Source organism: Amphibalanus amphitrite, unplaced genomic scaffold (assembly GCF_019059575.1).
Source record: "Amphibalanus amphitrite isolate SeventyFive unplaced genomic scaffold, NRLGWU_Aamphi_draft 000238F_arrow, whole genome shotgun sequence".
Lineage (NCBI taxonomy): Eukaryota > Metazoa > Arthropoda > Thecostraca > Balanomorpha > Balanidae > Amphibalanus > Amphibalanus amphitrite.
The window spans coordinates 248,846-269,843 of NW_024881733.1; the positions used below are offsets into that span (position 1 = coordinate 248,846).

The 20,998-nt window shown below is 46.5% G+C and overlaps 1 long non-coding RNA gene across 1 annotated transcript; it reads left to right on the top strand.

The window, feature by feature from the left end:
• Window positions 1–2,525: 2,525 nt before the first annotated feature.
• LOC122386041 lies at window positions 2,526–18,612 on the top strand. The gene is made up of 3 exons (XR_006257319.1): window positions 2,526–2,576; window positions 18,278–18,348; window positions 18,561–18,612. It is a non-coding gene; the product is annotated as an uncharacterized LOC122386041 (long non-coding RNA).
• Window positions 18,613–20,998: the final 2,386 nt, after the last annotated feature.

Sequence of the window (20,998 nt, forward strand, 5' to 3'; positions counted from 1 at the left end):
GTCACGGGGAGTCTAATGGTGGTCTTTGTTTTGCGCTACGAGGTCTAGAATTGCTAAAAATTGAGTTTGAAAATTTGACGTCATCAATTTTGAACAGTTTTTTCGCTATAACTTGGCCAAAAAAAGAGGTATCGATCTCAAATTTGGTATGTAGATAGAAGGCGGTAGGGGCTATCACATTTATTCCGTTTTTTCGCAATTCAAATTTTTTTTGGATTTTTTGGCTATTATATTCAAAAAAATCTATTTTTTTATTTTTGGGGGTCAAAATCCATAAAAATTGAAAAACCGAAATAGCAGTTTTGTAGCTCTTTTAATTCCACACCTTTTATGTCTAAAACATTTTTCTGTATCTCTAAAGCTGTAGGCCTGACAGCTCTTCCCGCGAAACATTTTTTTGGGTCGAAAATGGCAAAAATGACGTCACTCTGACGTCATTAGCGGCCAACCTATCGTAGCCTTTGGAAAAAAAACTTTTGGTCACCATGTGCGCTAGCTGCTCCCGGGAGGGTACTGAAAGTTTGGTGACGATCGGCGCAGCGGTTCTCGAGATATATCGAAAAAACTAAAGGGGGGGGGGGCAAAAAATTCCCCCCCCCACCGCCTGGAAGGTTAACCCGCGCCCCGCTGGGCTATTCAGCCATACGCGCCCTGCTAGGGGGGGGGGGGCAGATTCTGCCCCCCTGTCTAACTTCCGAACCGATGGTCGTAGAAAGACGGGGAAAACGGCAATCGAAAGCTCTCAACAAGGCGGATCTTAAGAGCCCAATTTGTTTTGCTTAAGTAGGTCAGAGGTCAGGTCAAGGTCAGGTCAAGGGTACAAAATGCAAGTTTCTACAGTATCGCCCTTGCACCGTAGTTGCCGAAGAATGGACTGAGACTGATTGCCCAAAACGTGTTCTTAGACTACCAAGACAATATTCGTTGCACACAATGTCATTCAAAGGTCAAGGTCAAGGTCAGGTCAGGTCAGGTCAGGCCACCAAAAACAAAATATAGAAAAGGGCATGTGCGACACATGTTTTATGGGTCATTTTACTCATGGAATTCAATAGGCACACTCAATAAGTGATATGGACCACCTCTGGATGAATTTCAGGTCGAGGTCAGGTCAAGGTCAGGTCAAGTGAGGTCAAATTTTGAAGTTGGTTGTTAAGGCCTAAAAAGGTGTCTATCCGATGCAGTTTTTCACGGCAAATCGAATGGTGCTATTTTTATTTCCGCACGAGGTCTAGAACTTCCAAAAAATCATTTTTCAAAATTTTTGTGTGTCGTGACGTCATAAAATTTTGAATAACTCCCACATTTTAGAACCGATTCTTCTAAAAATTGGTATGTAGCTGCACATAGACCACTTCTTTGACATATATTCCGGTTGTTCGATAAACTCAAAATATTGGATTTTATGAATATTTTCCAAAAAAAGTCAGCAAAAATCAGGGTTTAATCAGGGTTCTAAGCAAATTGCAAATTATGGTCATGAATAGATGCAGCTCAACGAGTTCTTTAACATGGCTAGCTCGGATTTTCCATAAAATGTGTTTTTAACCCCTAAAAATTCAAAAAACTTTTTTTTTTGGAAAACAGCTAATAAAATCCAAAATTTTGAGAATTTCCAAAAAAAAAACGGAATATATGTTATAGAGCTCTATTAGAACATTATATGTCCCAAATTTCAACTTTCTTTCTTGATTTTTGACCCCCAAATTGTAAAAAATAGCTCCAACATGCATAGGGCATGGTGACGTCATAAGCATTTTCGTGAATTAGAGGCACTTTTGAACATCGCATGTGAAAACAAATGGCACCACTAGATTCCTGGGACAAAGCTTGTCTAGAAAAGTGCATTTTTATGTCAAAAATAAAAAGTTGAAAAATTGACCTTTTTCTTAGCCCTCGTTTAGTTATGTATGGTATAAACGATTTTTTTATGCTTTCAATGCACACTTATCACCAGCACAGTGACTTGGGGTCACATATAACCATTACCATCGGATTCGGCGTGAAAAATAAGCCATAAAACATGTGTCACACGCCCATGTAGCAGAAAGTGAAAACCGTGACCTTTCGTGACCTGACCTGACCTTGACCCGTACTTAGTATGACCCCTATACGCAAATGGTACCTTCACTAGGTCTTTGAGGTCATTTTTGGTGAGTTTCGAGCAGCAGCTGTCGATTCCACTGTCCGTAAGCCTAATCATGCAAAACCCCAGAATTTGACCTTTGACCTGACCTTGACCCGAAAGTTGACCTCAATCTTAAAATCTTAAGAATGCTTTGGGAAGGTCTCGTAGAGACCTTTCGAACGCCGCCTCGCGGGGCTCGATACGACCAGGTTTTCGAGATAACAGGGGGGTCGGATCCGACGCCCCCCCCCCCCCCCGGCTGTCGTGGGTACGGAAATAGCCCAGGCGGTGCCGGGTTAAGTTTTCTACAGAACCTCACCAAATAGAAATAAATATATGATCAAGTATTGATGAAAATTACCATTTATTTTAGGTCCACCATCACCATCAGCCATCACCATCACCAGCACCAGCACCACCGGCTCCGGAATCACCACCACCAGCCTCCGTGAGTGTTTTAGTATTGTATTCAGAGTGAACAGGCACGCATGAATTGTGTATGTGTTATCAATACATTGATAAATGATTTGATAGTAATCTCAAACAGCTTTGTATATGCTTAGTGTTAGTTTACTTCTACCATCATCTTGGAAATATTGTGAGGAGTCTTGCAAGCGATACCTAGGCCAGTTGTCATGTCGTCAGAGAAAAAAAAACTGTACGAGTTACGATGTATAGGTACCTACAAATGGTGTAAGTGCTAAATATTTATATATTTCAGATCCCCTGCCCTGCATTGGCAGCACCGCCACCAGCACCGCCGGCCTCAGGACCAAGCCCACCACCAGCGGGCGTGAGTACACCAGCGGAATCTTCTTATTGTTTTGAACATATTTTCCTGGGTCAATGTCCCATGCGTCCCTATTCCCGTGTCCGTATATTTTTATTTTTAATATGTATTTTGGTATTTTTGTGTAGTGCTTTGTATTATGTATTGCGTATTTGTATAACCCTCGCCGGCACAGGCCATTTTGCGTCCTTCGACGGCACAAGGGGGGGGGGGGGTACGACCCCCCTCGCGTTTGACCCCTGATCGAGCTAGAGCTTCGCGGAAAAAACGAGCGTGTTTCCCGTCACGAGACGAAGCCGAAGATACCCAATTTTAACCCTCGCCGGCCGAGGGGGGGGGCGGATGCCGCCCCCCCATAGGGTTTTTTCGCGATAGCTCCGAACACGCTGGCGATAGAGAGCTGAAACTTGGCATACCTGACCTTTGATCCAAGCCGGATCTTTTGACACCAACCGAATTTTTGGGTCAGGTCAGGTCACTGACCTATGAGTATGACGTCATAAGTGAACCTCTGCACGGTCTTCAGATGTCACAACTTCGCAACGCCCTCACTGCCAGAGGAGATGTCACAGGGAAATGAAACTTGCAGGATCTAGTATCCATTATGAGTCCCACAACTTGTATATCTCGGATTTTTCCTAAAGGTCATATGAGGTCAGGTCATTTTCGTGACCTCACCATTATAAGTCAATGGGGAAAAATGAAAACTGCTATTCTGGCGCCGGGAACGATCTCCAACTATCTCAAGCACACAGAATCGTGATTTGATGCACTCCTTGCAAGGTAAGATGCGTCACTTTTGCAATGTTGACCTTGCGTGACGTCATTTATGACGTCATCAAGGTCATATTAGTTTTTCGTCAATAACTCTTGATCAAATTGAGCTAGCGAGTCGGGAAAGCCACCAATGGACTCAGGAAGACCTGCCGAATCGAATGATATGCGACATGACCTCTTTCGACCAGCTTCGTGACCTGGGGGTGCTGACCTGACCTTGACCTGAGGTCAACACCCCAAGTTGACCTGAACCGGACAAAAAGTATATCATTCGACGCGCCTGAGCGAGACGAACAAGATGCTGCCAAAATCGGCGCTCTGCGGCCGTTTTTTGCGAAGTTATTCACCAAAAACTGAACCGTACCTTGGGGCACTTGACCTGACCTCAGAGGTCACCGGTTGACCTAGGACCTTAAAATCGGGTACCAATCTTTGCGTCTCGTAACGGCGCACACGCTCGTTTTTTCCGCGACGCGCTAGCTCCACCAGGGGCGAAACGGCGAGGGGGGGGGGTCGTACCCGCCCCCCCCCCCTCGGCCGGCGCGTATGTAGAAAACCAATAGGTCCGGCGAGGGTTAAGGTCCTAGGTCATCGGGTGACCTTCCAGGTCAGGTCAATGACCCGAAAACCGGGAAAATCGGGACCTGTTAGAAAGTCGTAAAGCGTGGCTGCTATGTGGTTTTCCGGGATGCTGATCACGAATATCGTGTTAGTTTTGATCATAGATGATGTCTTTAAGCATTTAGACCAGGTCGGGTCAGGTCAGGTCAGGTCAACCGGTAGGGGTTGTGACGGGTATTCGTAATACGTGTCAACCGCCTCTGACAGCTTCGTAACATGTTACGAAGGCACCGAAACTACTTCGTAAATGTTCAAATGGATGCTAAATTCGAATTCAGCTAAAAAACTAGCCTAGAAACATGTAAAACTCGAAAAAGTGAACCGAGGTCACCCGAGGTCACCAAAGGTCAATGACCTGACCTGACCTTCAGGTGACCTTGACACCCACCCTAATGCATGGGAGCAACATCAAATCACATGTTTGAACGTTTGAAACCACGAAAAGCTTGCAAACGCGCGGCTAATGCGAGCCGACATACGCCGAATCGCGATTCCGGCCAAACATGGTCTCAGAAAAGAGGTCACAGGTCAAAGGTCATTTGAATCAGGGTCATGAAATTTTCAGGATAGGTGTAAAATTAATCAATGCGAGGGTACTAAAAGTTTCGTCGTGATCGGCCGCTTTTTACGCGAGTTATTCGCGAAAAACCTTAGGGGGGGTGCATCAACCCAACCTGTGCCGGCGAGGGATAAAGTTATTTTCCGCTTCCCCTTCGAGCTGCCAGCAAACATAGAGACAATTAGCTATGCTATGCGTAACCAATCTCAGCGCAAACTTCACAACCAAGTCCCTCCAGGAAAACACTGTAGCTGTACAAAAGGGGCTATTGGTATATTCAGCCCAAATGAACACGACACAAACACACTAGCAAGTATACAAGTCTCAACCGAGACTGCCCTGCCAACGGGCCGCCACCCCTCCCCCCGCGCGGCGCAATGGTGTCCCCACCCAAACTAGAAACCCTGTCGTGTGTGTCCTCCCCCGGAAAAAGTCCTAACTAGAAAAAAAAAAACGGGGGACCTAGCTGGGGAAAAACCACATTTTGTGGAAAAAACCCATCTTTATTTAAGAGTTTGGTATGTGTAAAAAAAAAAAAAAAAATGGTGGTGGGTGGGTGGGAAACGCAAAAACATTTCAGAGCGAAAACACTGCTGACTTGCGTCAGACCGGGCGGCTTAGAACAGAGTGACCGCGCAAATGCACTCAAACCCCGCGCCGTCACCGTCACGTGACACAAGTCGCTCCACCAATCAGATGAGGCCGCCGCCTTAGCGGCCTTGCCGCTCGGGGGCGCAGGCGGCCGCCCGCCTGCCGCCGAACGCTGCTCGCAGAGGCCGGCCCGGCTCCGGGGCCGCCCCAAAGAAGACGCTCGTTGTGTCGCGGAAAAACCGGTTATATCTTGTCATATATAACCGGGCGTATTTCTTATAAAGTCCTTTTTTGCCAACCTGCCAACCTGCCAACATGCCAACCTAGACTACTATATATCAATAATGCAGTAGTTAGCAATATAGTAACTGGTAGTATTAGCAATAGTCCATGATGCTAATAAAAGTAAAACTGGAAATATGCAGATGACGTCATAGATAAATCTACTGGAGTTTTCACCTGTCTATTTACTACACCGGCAGGTTGACGTGGCGGGTGTGCGGCTCTGGCGCAGCTGAGCCGTCGACCTCCGGAGCCAATCCGGCAGTCCGGCATTTCAGCTGCCGCACACTCACCCGTCACAGGATGAGAGGCCTCCCGAGACAGGTTAGTTTCGGGGACGTTTTTGGGGAGGGGAATCGATGCTCTGGAATTATTTTTTTATCTATACTTGCTAACAAGCAAGCTGTTGATCATACCATTTTTCAATCATATCCAGGAATTTATATATATCTAATGAAAACATTTATTTTAGCTATCTCATTTCAGGCGCAGCTGAGACAGCGAAGTTCACCACACCGCTCGGGTGGTAAGAGTCCAATGTGAAATTGGAGAACGAGTGAAGAATGTTGTGATAGCACAAGAAGAGTTTTACTCCATTTTGAGGCAATAATTTCATTGAATAACTTTTAGCATAACACTTGGCATGTGCTTTATTCTTCTGCATATCGAGCATTCAGTCGTATATAGAATATTAAGGAGGCTATCGAGTAGACGTGCTGAACATTGATTCATAACCCTTGCCCGACGAGGGGGTTGTTGACGCAACCCAATTAACCGCGCCATTTCGTTCCTGTTGGAGATAGAGCTTAGCGGTAAAGACCAAAAAGATTCTTTGGGAAGAGACAAATCCAATGATACCCAGTTTTACCTTCTCAGGTCAGTCATTGACCTTCCAGGTCAGGTCAAACTAAAAAATGTTGCTGTTTTGGGTCACCGTTGGATATCAAGTGCGCTGCTTATCAAATACCGATGACGATGCTGTTTTCTGGTGCCAAGCCAGCTAGAACCTCTTTGTCACATTACCCGACCAGAATTTTGCTGCTGAGGTCATTTCAGGTAAAGTTAGGTCAAGGTCAATTATATGTGTTTGTATGTCATTGTCTGTGTGTGTCTGTGTGTATACTGATGTGTGCACCGATTGTTTTTGGGTCCATATTACATGAAATCATGAGCTGAGAAGCTTTTACCAAAAATGCAGTAAAAAACTTCACAAAAAGTAAATTCAGCTTGCCTAAAACGCAATTATCTTAGATGACCTAGGTTGACCTTGACCCTGACCTTGACCCCTGTACATCGTCGAACAACATGTTCCATGATAGGTGGGAGGTAAGACTGGCAAAAAAGGCCGAAATCAGGGTGTCAAAAGCTCACAAGGCCCATGGCAAACGCAAGATGTTGAGAATTGGCCATTTGGGTCATGACATGACCTGAAAAACAAGGTCATATCTCCGAAACCGAAAATCACAGAAACTTGAAATTTTTAGTGGACATCAAGAAAGGATAGAGGAGCAGCTATACGAAAAATCAGCCTTCTAGCTTTATAAATGTTGAGTGCAGAGCAGAAACACTACCTGGGGGGGGGGGTGGCAACCACCCCCCCATGTGCGGGCGAGGGTTAAGGTTTTTCGCAAATAACGTAAAAACGGCGGCGCGTAGCGCCGCGAAATTTAGCATACCCTGGGGCAACATTTTCGCACCTTTGCTGAAAAGTTGAAGTCCCGGTCTTTTCAGGTCAGGTCAACAGGTCACAAAAACCGGTACAAGGTCAGGGGAAAATTGGACTAGCTTAGTGGCAACAATTCCAGAGTTAACTAAAATTGGTAACAAATTATATCATTCGATGCGCACGGACGTCCTGAGTTCACTGGTGCTTTTATATTTGCTCTATCTTTACTAGGTAAAAAGTTATAAGCGAAAAAAAACTTAACATGTTTTAGCACAATTTTTCCACTCATACCCCCCAAAACCTCCCTAAATATTGACTTAGAGTTACCAAACTTTAACCCGCGCCCTGGTGGGGTCTGTTTATAACGCGACCTGGTGGGGGGGGGCTATTTTTTGCCCCCCCCCCTCGTATCTCCGAAACTACTGGACGGATCCGCAAAATTCAAACGGCATTCGAAAGGCCTGTCAAATTTGTCGAAGGAAACCAAATTTCATTGACCTCGGGGTCACCAATGACGTCACAGGTCAGGTCAAAGATGAAATGTTTCACCGTTCACGGGTCTTCTAGGGAATGCGCTATAACACCGAGGAAAACGCATTTTGTCGAGAATCAGCGATAGGGCGTCAGTTGCCTAGTAGATATGTTGCTATTAGAGGTCACTGACAATACCAGGTCAGGTCACAGGTCAGGTCACCAAGGGTCACAGGCAGGGCCTATTTTAAGACAAATGGACTGGGGTGGCCAGGCAGTGGTGGCGCCCCTGTCTCTTGTGTGGGCGCCCCCCCCCCCCCTACTTTCAACTTTACCTCCAACCAATTTCACCCCATTGTTGCTTGTAGATAAATATAAATATCTCGCCACACCACTGCCCCGAGACGCTCTCCAGATTTTGAACCGCTTATGGCTCTGTACCTAATGCCAAGAAAGATGCATTGGTAACCAGTGTTGTAGCTAATTCCTAGGCGGCGAAACGGGGGGCACCTGGGCACCGTTTCCCCTTTGATTTTGGCATTAAACCGGGCCGGGCCGGTGCTCCGCCACTTCCGCGCCGGGCAGGGGGAGGGGTGTCTGAACACCCACCCCCTTTTAACTCGGCCCCTGGGCCACGTAACGACATGCAGTAAGCGGCATTCGAAAGAACATCCAAAATAAGGACGAAAACACTTTGGTTATGTTTTGTGTCAGGTCAAAAATCAGGTCACCAGACTAGGTCATCAAAGAAAAAATGTTGGCTATTTCAACATTTTGGAAACTGCCAACGGGAACCGTTGGCAGTTGGCACTCGGGAGTCGGGAACGGTAAGAGCTAAGGCACCGCAAAAAACTCAATCGATAGCTCTTTTACAGGCCTTTCTGTAAAATGTTCTCAGATTCGACCTCAGGTCAACGGTTTAGCCTCCAGAGGGCAAAGACTCCAAAAATAACCGCTTTTATTAAGTGCTTTTTTCGGCAATAACTTTTGACTCAAAAGAGCTACGACATTACTTTTCCAGCATCGTGTTCCTCTCGTCGAGCCGTGTCGAATGAGCTATAATTTGACCTTGAAAGGTCACTTGAAAAATTGACCTCAGGTCAAGGTCATGACCTGACCGGAAAAGGTCATGTTACATATCAGTCGATCCACATCGTCGAGCCGAACACATTTAAGGCGTTTTCATCGCTCTAGCATGCCTCTATCAGAGGTTATTAACGAAAAAATGTTAGATACTTTTCGTGACCTGAGATGACCTTGGGGACATGACGAGGGATCACAGATGCCATTTTCCATTTCAGTGTGTCAAGTTTACCTGCACCCCGATGTTTGAGTGTCTAGAATGGTGTTCGTGCAAAACAGACGCCTTTCAATTTTCTCCCATTGACTTATAATGGAGAGGTCGCAAATATACCTGACCTTAGGTCACCGATATCAAAATTATGAGATAAACGTTTTATAGATATTGCTACTTTTATCAACCGCTGAAAGTTTCAAGGCAATCGTTCAGTCGGTGTATCTATGACGAGCATTCTATTTTTTTTTTCTGAGGTGAGGTCACTTGGCGTGACCTGGTGACCTGATCTTGAGCGACCTGGGTCTGAAATTTTCACAACATGTGCGGAAAAGATGCTCAAACAGGTGTGCTAAAAAACAGCGGAGCTGAGCGCCGTCGTTTTTTTTTGACATATCTGCGAAAAACCGCAGTGGTGTTGAAACACCCCACCCCATCCCCCGCCCAGCGCGGGTTAACCCTCGCATGTGTGCGGCGTTTGCCAGCTTCTAATGTGTAGGGGGGGTCGGTTGGACCCCCCCTGCCTGCCGTTTGGCCCCTGATCGAGCTAGATCTTCGCGGAAAAAACGGGCGTGTTGCCCGTGACGAGAGGAAGCCGATGATACCCAATTTTAAGGTCTTAGGTCATTGGTTGACCTTCCAGGTCAGGTCAATAACCCAAAGTCGGGAATATCGGGACCTGTTAGAAAGTCGTAAAGTGTGGCTGCTAAGGGGTTTTTCGGGATGCTGATCATGAATATCGTGTTAGTACTTAGTTTTGATCACAGATGATGTCTTTAAGCATTTAGACCAGGTCGGGTCAGGTCAGGTCAGGTCAACCAGTAGGCGTCGTGACGGGTATTCGTAGTACGTGTCAACCGCCTCTGACAGCTTCGTAACATGTTACGAAGTCACCAAATCTACTTCGTAAATGTTCAAATGGTTGCTAAATTCGAATTCAGCTCCAAAAACTAGCCTAGAAACATGTAAAACTCGAAAATGTGAACCGAGGTCACCAAAGGTCAATGACCTGACCTGACCTTCAGGTGACCTTGACACCCACCCTAATGCATGGGAGCGACATCAAATCACATGTTTGAACGTTTAAAACCACGAAAAGCTTGCAAACGCGCGGCTAATGCGAGCCGACATACGTGGAATCGGGATTCCGGCCAAACATGGTCTTGGAAAAGAGGTCACAGGTCAAAGGTCATTTGGGTCAGGGTCATGAAATTTTCAGAATAGGTGTAAAATTGATCAATGCGAGGTTACTGAAAGTTTGATCGCGATCGGCCGCTTTTTACGCGAGTTATTTGCGAAAAACCATGCCGACCCCCTACACATGCGAGGGTTAACCTTCGCCCCAGTGGGGGGGGGGGCATATGTTACCACCCTGTCGCGTTTTTTGCGTATAAATAAAAAACCGCGGCGCGTAGCGCCGCGCCGCTTGGCTTAGCTTTTTGTACATCAATTTTGGATAATCTGTGAAATTTTTAACCCCAGGTCATGTCAGGTCAGGTCACCAGGTCAAGTTAACTGACCAGGCCTAAAAAAAGTTTACAATCATGTCGAGCCTGCAGTGTTTGTCAGAAAGGTTTTAAACTTGGTGGATTGCATGATATTATGGGCGCCTACAATTTGTATATCTCGGATTTTTTATATCCGTGACCTAAGGTCAGGTCAGTGGCGTGACCTTACCATTATAAGTCAATGGAGAAAAATGAAAATGCCTCTAGATCCGTGTGTACGCATAGGAACAGTCCAAATATTTCAGAATCACAATGATTTGGACCACCCGTGACGACGAAAGGTCATCCGAGGTCATTTGAGGCTACAAACAGATTTTTGCCAATAACTCGCGATTGGAAAGAGATAAGACGCTGGGGATGGCCTCATTGTGTTTGTCTTGTTGAGACACATTGAATGATATGCAACATGACCTTTTCCGGTCAGGTCAAGACCTTGACCTGAGGTCAAATTTTCAAGTTGACCTTTCAAGGTCAAATTATAGTTCATTCGACGCGTCTCGTCGAGAGGAACACGATTCTGCCAATAGAAATGTCGTGGCTTTTTCTAGTCAAAAGTTATTGTCGAAAAACACTGCGAAAAAACAGCTATTTTTTAGTTTTTGCCCTCTGGAGGCTAAACCGTTGACCTGAGGTCAATTTTGATGATGACCTTATCAAAAGAAGAGTTCAAAAGCTATCGATTGCGTTTCCATGCGTTTTTCTAGCTATCATAGTTCCTGAGATAAATGCATGTTTTCTGAACAATATAATGACATTTGGCAAATTTTGACCTTTGATGACCTCCAGTGACCCCAATATTGCTCCAAGATGAAAAATGACCGAAATACTTTCAAACGTACTCATTGAGAGCTATCGACTGCTTTTTACCGCGTCTTTCTAGCCCTCTTAGTTTTTGAGTTAGAGGTGGGTGGTAACATGCAGGGTTGGGCAGATAAATTGGGACAAATTTCAACTTTCTCTAAAACGACTATTTTTTGAGTGATTAAGATAATTTTTGAACATAAATATAGGCTAATGAATACTTTTCCATGTTATGCAGGTTGCGTTGTAATTTTGAGTCGGCTGGTCACAGAACGTGGGCTTAAGCCAGTCACTATCAACTTGGTCCGTGCGCACATGCATGCCAATACTCTCATTATGCTCCATCAAATGGCTGAAAGTAGTGTGTATCGAACAGACGTAAACGTTGGAGGAAGAGAAGATGTTGACTCATCCTTACATACTTATTGCATTGACACCGGCCGCTCCCCCGGTTTTCCAGGGGGGCTAAAAGGCAAAATTCAGTTAAATCAGAGGATCCTCGCGAAAACAGTGGCGCGAGCTTACAACGAAGGTAGCCGCGCCATGAGAAAGCGATATACCAGCTTCTCAAACATGTACTCTTATGCATTGATGCATATCAACCTGTTAACATAGATGTTGAAGCAGCTGTGACGTTAAAAAGATTGTTTCCTCTTGAAGGGCTTGGAGAAGCGAGCAAGCACGTGCAGGTCTTTTTCGACGATGGTATCCCGATCCCCATAACCGAACATATGAACAACCGCAAACACCATGAAACATCGCAACCAGCCCAGAAGACGTGATCTTAGTTCCAAAAAGCATGCAGCAGACCTCGGTAATGTCATTCCACTCGGTGACTTCTGACGGCCACGTGGGGCCCCCTTATTTTACGGAATCGGGAGGGGTTTCGCCATTACAGCGTACCTAACCATTATTCCGGCAGTTCGAATCAACAAGATGGAAGAAGGCAACATCCTGCATGGAGTGATGCTCTTCTAGGAGTCAGCTCCCCGGCATACAGTAAATTAAATACAAAATCTTCTGAAACGGAGGATCTCGCAAACTGTACCCAAGGGAAAATGCCCCCTTCCTCATTAAACCTCAGCCCACACAAGTTCTGATTGCTGGGGCGTTTTTGCGGGTGAATCTAACGAACGTCCCCATGTGACTGCTGAGCCTCAGCAGTGCCAGTTGGCTACAATTACGAGCCATTTCAGACGGGAGATCTCGCCGCGCGTGCGGCCAGTCCAGGCACCGATAAGGACTGCTGCAGGTGGACCACGGTGACCATATTTGGTGATAAATGTGTAAAATTGGTGTGGCAATATGTGATCCAAACTTGAAATGCCTACGTTTACAAATTTCTAAGCTACGGCGTTCTGAATGCAAATATGTATTTTGTCCCAATTTATCTGCCCAACCCTGTATGCCCCCCCCCCCCCCACTAGGGCGAAGTTGTCTGAGACCGCCACTGGGGCGCGGGTTAACATTAGATCATTGGCGTTGCATGGAAAGAATGCGACCAAAAGTCGGCGGTTCCCCCTTAATTGAAGGCGTTCCGCCGTCACTGTTGTAATTGGGGCATTCCACGATAGATCGACCAAAAATAAAAAATTACACCCTCATATTTTATTTTTTGCTTAAAATTGGTCTAATGGGTTGTGATGGGCGGGGAACCCAGCTGTGGCAAGGATTTTTTTTCTTCGAACAACGGTTTCCGAGATATAGCCTCGGGCAGTTCCTGGAGGTCACGCTGCAACCCTATGTTTGGCGGCTTATAACTCAGAAACTGTTGTTTTTCTATAGTAAAAACTTTATATGGTTCAACTTGCAAACAACCAACAAACGTTTTGGCTATCTCGGATTTCCGATTTTTGAAAATTTTGATCACGTGACATCTTGACTTTTTTCGAAGAGTGACCTTGATATTTTCCCAACTGAAAGTCGCAATTTTGTCTGATGACGATTAAAGCCTTATCAATTGTCATCAATATGCGATAATAAAAAGTGGCTTTCGGCCTGCGTTGACCTCAGGTCAGGTCATTTTTATGACCTGTCCATTATTACGAGCGGGAGCGACAGCGAGATCTCGAGAACAAAGCAAGATAGCGACAAGTGGTAAACGGCACAAGGTACACATGGATGAGGTCTACAATTTTTACTGAGGTCATTTTCAGGTCAGGTCAAAGATGACGTCACAGGGGTAAAAAGAAAGTCTAAATGGCGGCACTACATATATATGAAGTTTTTCTCGAATAGCTTTCAAAGTATCCCAACTAGGAACACATTAATAGCACCATCGTGATCCTCTCGTCGATCCGCATCGAAACATGTGTATGTTGACCTCGAAAGGTCAAGGTCAAAAGTTGACCTTAGGTCACGTGACCTTAAGGTCATCATATATATCATTCGATGGGCCTTGACGAGCTGAACACAATGAGCCTATCCGCGCGGCTGTATCTCAAACCTGTAAGGAGTTATTATTAAATAACCATTTGGTGACCTTTAATGACGTCACATGACCCAAGAGCAACGTCACAGTTGACCAAGAGCAAAAAAAGTCTCAAGGTAGTCAAAGTTAGTCGTATATGAAGTCACTCATGGTATATTAGTCAATTCCGACGCGTTTTAGTGTAAAAACAAGGGAGCTGATTTTTCCCCAATTGACTTATAATGGGGTGGTCAAGAAATTGACCTGACCTTAGTTCATCGGTATTGAAATTCAAAACAAACTGGTGCTAGGCGAAAGCAAACACAATGGTGCCTGTTCCACGTCTCTTTCTTTATTAGATCAAAAGCCAAAACTATTTTGACTTCCTTTTTACCCCTGTGACGTCATCTTTGACCTGACCTGAAAATGACCTCAGTAAAAATTGTAGACCTTATCCGTGTGAATCCTGTACCGTTTACCGCTTGTCGCTATCTTGCTTTATTCTCGAGATCTCGCTGTCGCTCCCGCTCGTAATAATGGACAGGTCATAAAAATGACCTGACCTGAGGTCAACGCAGGGCGATAGCCACTATTTTTATTTTCGCATATGAATGACAATTGATAAGGCTTTAATCGTCATCAGACATAATTGCGACTTTCAGTTGGGAAAATATCGAGGTCACTCTTCGAAAAAAAGGTCAAGATGTCACGTGATCAAAATTTTCAAAAATCGAAAATCCGAGGTAGCCAAAACGTTTGTTGGTTAATTGCGAGTTGAACCATATAAAGTTTTTACCATAGAAAACCAATAGTTTCTGAGTTATAAGCCGTCAAACATAGGGTTGCAGCGTGACCTCCAGGAATTGCCTGAGGCTATATCTCGGAAACCGTTGTTCGAAGAAAAAAAATCCTTGGCACAGCTGGCTTCCCCGCCCATCACAACCCATTAGACCAATTTTAAGCAAAAAATAAAATATGAGGGTGTACGGCTTTGGTCGATCTATCTTGGAATGCCCCAATTTTGTATATTGCTATTTGTCATTGATGCGCCGTTGATACCTACCGACATATCGCCCCTTGGTGGCGGCTTTAGCTGCCGGCTACGCGGCCCACAAGAGCCGCGTGGCTACGTCACCGCCTCGGCGGTGACCGGGAGGAGTAACAACAACAACAACAACAACAACAACAACAACAACATATCGCCCCAGTTGTGGTAAGGCGCCTCAAAAGTAAGAACGACCCAGTAGCGGTATGGCGTCCCTGAGGGGCGCCCCAGTAGTGACAGGGCGCCCCAGTATCGGTAAGGCGCCCCAGGCGTGGCGGGGCACCTCTCAGTAGTGTAATGAAGCCCCAGTAGCGGCATTGAGCCCAAACAGCGGTGGGCGCCCCATTAGTTGTAAGGCGTCCCAGTTGTGGCATAGCGCACCAGTAGTGGCAGTAAGGGCGAGTTTGTACTTGACTTACTGCTATCAGTAAATGCGCCCCTGTAGTGGTACGGCACCTCCGTTGTGGTAAGGTGCACCCGTTGTGATAGGAAGCCCCGATAGTGGGAAGCGCCCCAATAGTGGTGGGCGCCCAAGTAAAGGTAAAGCGCCTCAGTGATAGTAGGGTGTCCTAGTAGTTAAAGTGCGCTCCACTACAGGCAGGGCGCCCCAGGAGTGGTACGGAACCAAATTGTGAAAGGGCGCTCAAGGAGTGGGATGGTATCCTAGGAGTAGTAGGGTGCCCCATGGTGATGGGCGCCCCAGCCGTGTCAGGGCGCCCAGTGATGGTAGGGGCAGGGCGCCCCGTTGTAGCAGGGCGCCGGAGGCCCAAGTAGTGGTGGGCGCCCCAGTGGTGGTAGGGTGCCTCGTGGCGGTGGGTTGCACCAGAAACTTAGGGCGCCCCAGCACCAGCGGAACGTCACATTAGTGTTACGACGCCCCAGTAGTGGTACGGCGTCCCATTTCTGATAGGGCGCCCAAAGGTGGTTGGCGCCCCAATCGTGTCTGGGCGCCGCCCTATTTGTAGTCACCGTGGGCGCCCCAATGTTGATAGGGCTCTTCAGTCGTGGTAGGGTGCCCTATTACCGGTAATGTGTCCCAATCAAAGTAGGGCGCCACAGTTGCGGCAGGGCGCCCCAGTAGTGAAAGGGCATCCCATTGGTGGTGTTAGCGCCTCAGTGCCAGCCCTTTTCCCCCTGTCAAGCATGTTGCGTCTCAAGAATGTGTCGCCCCCGTGATTGTCGGCAGCTAATATCTGTGAGCAGACTTTGGGCTGTTTTTCACTGGGGTGGCAAAGTAAGACGACTGGGGTGGAAAACCGCACCACTGGGGTGGGTTTTGCCACCCCAGTTAACATGTTAAAATAGGCCCTGGTCACAGGTCAGGTCACATGAGCCCAACTTTACTAAGGTTGTGTGATGCATGTTTTATGGCCAATTTTTCATTTCCAACTCAATGGTGTTGGTTATAAGACTATCAGGTACGGCTTAGGTCACTTTCTGGTGAAGTACAGGTCAAGGTCAGGTCAAGGTCAGGCCAAAAAAGGCCAAATTCTAAAGTTGATAGTTTTGCATTAAATGGGTATTGATTCGATGCAGCTCGTCACGGGGAGTCTAATGGTCGTCTTTGTTTTGCGCTACGGGGTCTAGAATTGCTAAAAATTGAGTTTGAAAATTTGACGTCATCAATTTTGAACAGTATTTTCGCTATAACTACGCCAAAAAAAGGTATCAATCTCAAATTTGGTATTTGGATGGAAGGCGATAAGGACTATCACATATATTCCGGTTTTTACGAAATTCAAAAAACTTTTTGGATTTTTCGATTATAATATCCAAAAAAAAAAATTTGATTTTTAGGGGTCAAAATCAATTTTTTTAAAAATCCGAGATAGCAGTTTTGTAGCCCTGTTAACCCTCGCCCGCACATGGGGGGGGGTTGCCACCCCCCCCCCAGGTAGTCTTTCTGCTCTGCACTCAACATTTTTAGAGCTAGAAGGCTGATTTTTCGTATAGCTGCTCCTCTATCCTTTCTTGATGTCCACTGAAAATTTCAAGTTTCTGTGGTTTTTGGTTTCGGAGATATGACCTTGTTTTTCAGGTCATGTCATGACCCAAATGGCCAATTCTCAACATCTTGCGTTTGCTATGGGCCTTGTGAGCTTTTAACACCTTGATTTCGGCCTTTTATGCCAATCCTACCTCCCACCTATCATGAAACATGTTGTTCGACGATGTACAGAGGTCAAGGTCAGGGTCAAGGTCAACCTACGTCATCTAAGATAATTGCGTTTTAGGCAAGCTGAATTTACTTTTTTGAATTTTTTTTGACTACATTTTTGGTAAAAGCTTCTCAGATGATGATTTCATGTAATATGGACACATAAACAATCGGTGCACACATCAGTATACACACAGACACACACAGACATACAAACACATATTATTGACCTTGACCTAACTTGACCTGAGATGACCTCAGCAGCAAAAACCTGGTCGGGTAGTGTGACAAAGAGGTTCTAGCTGGCTTGGCACCAGAAAACGGCATCGTCATCGGTATATGACAAGCAGCGCGCTTGATATCCAACGGTGACCTAAAACAGCAACATTTTTTAGTTTGACCTGACCTGGAAGGTCAATGACTGACCTGAGAAGGTAAGACTGGGTATCATTGGATTCGTCTCTTCCCAAAGAATCTTTTTGGTCTTTACCGCTAAGCTCTATCTCCAACAGGAACGAAATGCCGCGGGGGGGGGGTGGCAACCACCCCCCCTCCCCCATGTGCGTTCTAGGATGGGAAAATGGCATGTGCGGGCGAGGGTTAATTCTATAGCTTTTACGTCTTTATCATTTTTCTGTATTTGCAAAGCTATAGGCCTGACAGCTCTTCCCGCGAAACCCTTTTTTGGGTCGAAAACGGCAGAACATGACGTCACTCTGACGTCATTTCCGGCCAACCTATCATAGCCTTTGGAAAAAAATTTGGTCACTATGTGTAAAATTGATGTCCGGGAGGGTACTGAAAGTTTGGTGACGATCGGCGCAGCGGTTCTGGAGATATATCGAAAAGTCTGGAGGGGGGGGCAAAAAATAGCCCCCCCCCACCAGGTCGCGGGTTAACAGGGGCGAGATCTCCTATGGACCCACCTACCCTGTAAATTTGGCATTTTTTCTAAGTGCCATAGGAGCCAATCGCGAGGGGGTTCGTACCACCCCCCCCCCCCCTCGCCGTCCGTGTTATGGAAAAGGCCCTCGCCTGGCAAGGGATAAAAGACATTTTTAAAAAAAGTGACGAATTACAATGCTCTGACGTATGCGACTTTAGTGCACGTAAATAAGCTACCACTAAACACAAGTCAATTGTCTAGGTGCTGGTAATGCATATATCGTCTTTCAGATCCCCTGCCAGCATTGGCAGCACCGCCACCAGCACCGCCGGCCTCAGGACCAAGCCCACCACCAGCGGGCGTGAGTTCACCAGCGGAATCTGCTTATTGATTTTTGCAAATTGCCCGGTTATCGTGTCCCGTTTCCGTGTCCAGTTCCCGTGTCCCGTTTCAGTTTTGTGCCTTATCAAGTCCACCTTACGTTCATTATAAATAATTTTTACTACAAGAATCTAAAAACACCATACATTAATCATCTGGAATAATAACCTATCCATTTATCTGCACTGGCAGGCTGACGGAGGCGGGTGTGCGGCTCTGGCGCAGCTGAGCCGTCGACCGCCGGAGTCAATCCGGCAGTCCGGCATTTCAGCTGCCGCACACTCGCCCGTCACAGGATCAGAGGACTCCCGAGACAGGTTAGTTTCGGGGACGTTTTTGGGAGAGGGGAATCGATGCTCTGGAATTAATTTTTTAGCTATACTTGATAACAAGCAAGCTGTTGACCATACCATTTTTCAATCATATCCAGGAATTTATATATCTAATGAAAACATTTATTTTAGCTATCTCATTTCAGGTGCAGCTGAGAAGGTAAAAGACACCTCACCGCTCCTCGGGTGGCGAGAGTCCAATGTGAAATTGGAGAACGATTGAAGAATGTTGTGTAGCATTTTACTCCATTTTTAGGCAATAATTTCATTTAATAACTTTTAGCATGACGATTGGCATATGCTTTATTCTTCTGCATATCGAGTATCGAGTCGTATTTAGAATATCGAGGAGGGTATCGAGTAGACGTGCTGTAGAAAATTGATTCATAAAAGACATTTGTAAAAAGTGACGAACTACAATGCTCTGCCTTATGCGACTTTTTTTGCAAAGAAATAAGCTGCCACTAAACACAAGTCAATTGTCTAGGTTCTGGTAATGCATCTATCGTCTTTCAGGTTCTCTGCCAGCATTGGCAGCACCGCCACCAGCAGTCAGCACCGCCGGCCTCAGGACCAAGCCCACCACCAGCGGGCGTGAGTTCACCAGCGGAATCTTCTTATTGGGTTTTACATATAGTCCAGTTGTTGTATCCTATTTCTGTGTCCGTTCACGTTTCCTGTTTCCGTTTCCCGTTCCCGGGTCCGGTTTCCGTATTCTGTTTACCTTTGTCTTTTTTTTGTAAGTCACCATATATTATAGTTCTAATAAATTGTGTTTAACTCTGAAAGCTACATGAAATTAGGAGCATGTTCCTCATGCATATGATGAATAAATCAGACCTGGGATAATAGCTTATACTTTTACTGCACCGGCAGGTTGACGGAGGCGGGTGTGTGGCTCTGGCGCAGCTGAGCCGTCGACCGCCGGAGCCAATCCGGCAGTCCGGCATTTCAGCTGCCGCACACTCGCCCGTCACAGGATCAGAGGACTCCCGAGACAGGTTAGTTGGGTGGGCGATTTTTGCATGATGCATACCTGTTTATGTTCCAACGTTTGTGAATATACTTGATACGATTCGACTTGTAGTTAGCAGCATTCACAAATGACACCAGACTCATAATTATTGCATTACCAGTCCCGGGATGACGCGTTTTCCTTCCGCTGTTAGCGTCTCCAGCTCCCCGCGCGGCCAGCTGTCGCCATGACGGTGAACAAAGCCCGGGGGCAGACGCTCGGTCGGGTGTCCGTCTTTCTGAAGGAGCCAGTGTTCAGCCACGGGCAGACAGCTGTACGTGGGCCAGCAAATGGAAAACTGACATGTGCACATGTTATCGGAGCTGGCTTTGGTAACCTTCCCAGCTCGAGCATACATTATGATTTATCAGAATGTAAACCAATCTATTCAATGACATATTATGGAAAAATATATGATAAAACGCCAGTCGTTGTACGACAGTGCCCTGACCCACCGGTATATTTTCAGCCACCACGATCAGCTGGTGTAGGCCACCCACGACAGATGAGTGATATACAAGCCTGCCTCTGCCGTGCTTGGAGAGCTGTCTCGCCCAAGGGCCGTTTGTGCCCACCAATCGGCTGCGAGTAGCACACACCGAGATGGGCTACTCGGGGCCGGATGGCTGCCGTGTCTTCCCTCAGGAAATGGTGGGCTCTGCACTACCTGAGGGGTCTCGGGCGATAATAGAGACGCAGTCCGATGTGGCAGCCTCCACGTGGCGGATTGCGGGTAATGCTAATAGCCACACAGAGCCACACGTAAGTATTGCACTGTATTATTCACTAGATTTGAGTGCGTTGCAGGAACATGGCATGTGACGTCACCTGTACCGCTGTTTCCGCTTCTAATCACGACGTGGTCAGGTGTCGGCTCTGCTGCAGTGTCAAGAGGACGCACGGGTTCTCCGACAGCATCATCTTGGTCGCCGTGGCGACTGTATCCGCCAGTGGGGATGGTGTTCAGGAGATCACTAACCTCTCGTCCTATTCTCCTCTCCATGCGGTGTACTCGGCAACCACAGGTTCCGGACCAGACTGGTAGGCGGCGCTAGTGTCGCTGACGTGCTCTATCTGCGGCTCTGTGCTCCCCTCCTCTGCCCGCTGCTCCTGTTGCTCTACCCAGACCTCACAGGTGGGTCCCCCTCTTCTGGTGGTGTCTACTACACACAGTGTCAGATGGCCGGTACAGTGATAAGTAATGGACAGTGCACTGTGGACCTTGGTGCAATATATATTGACGATAAACCGGTCTGTGTTGTTTGTCACGCCGATGTTGTTTG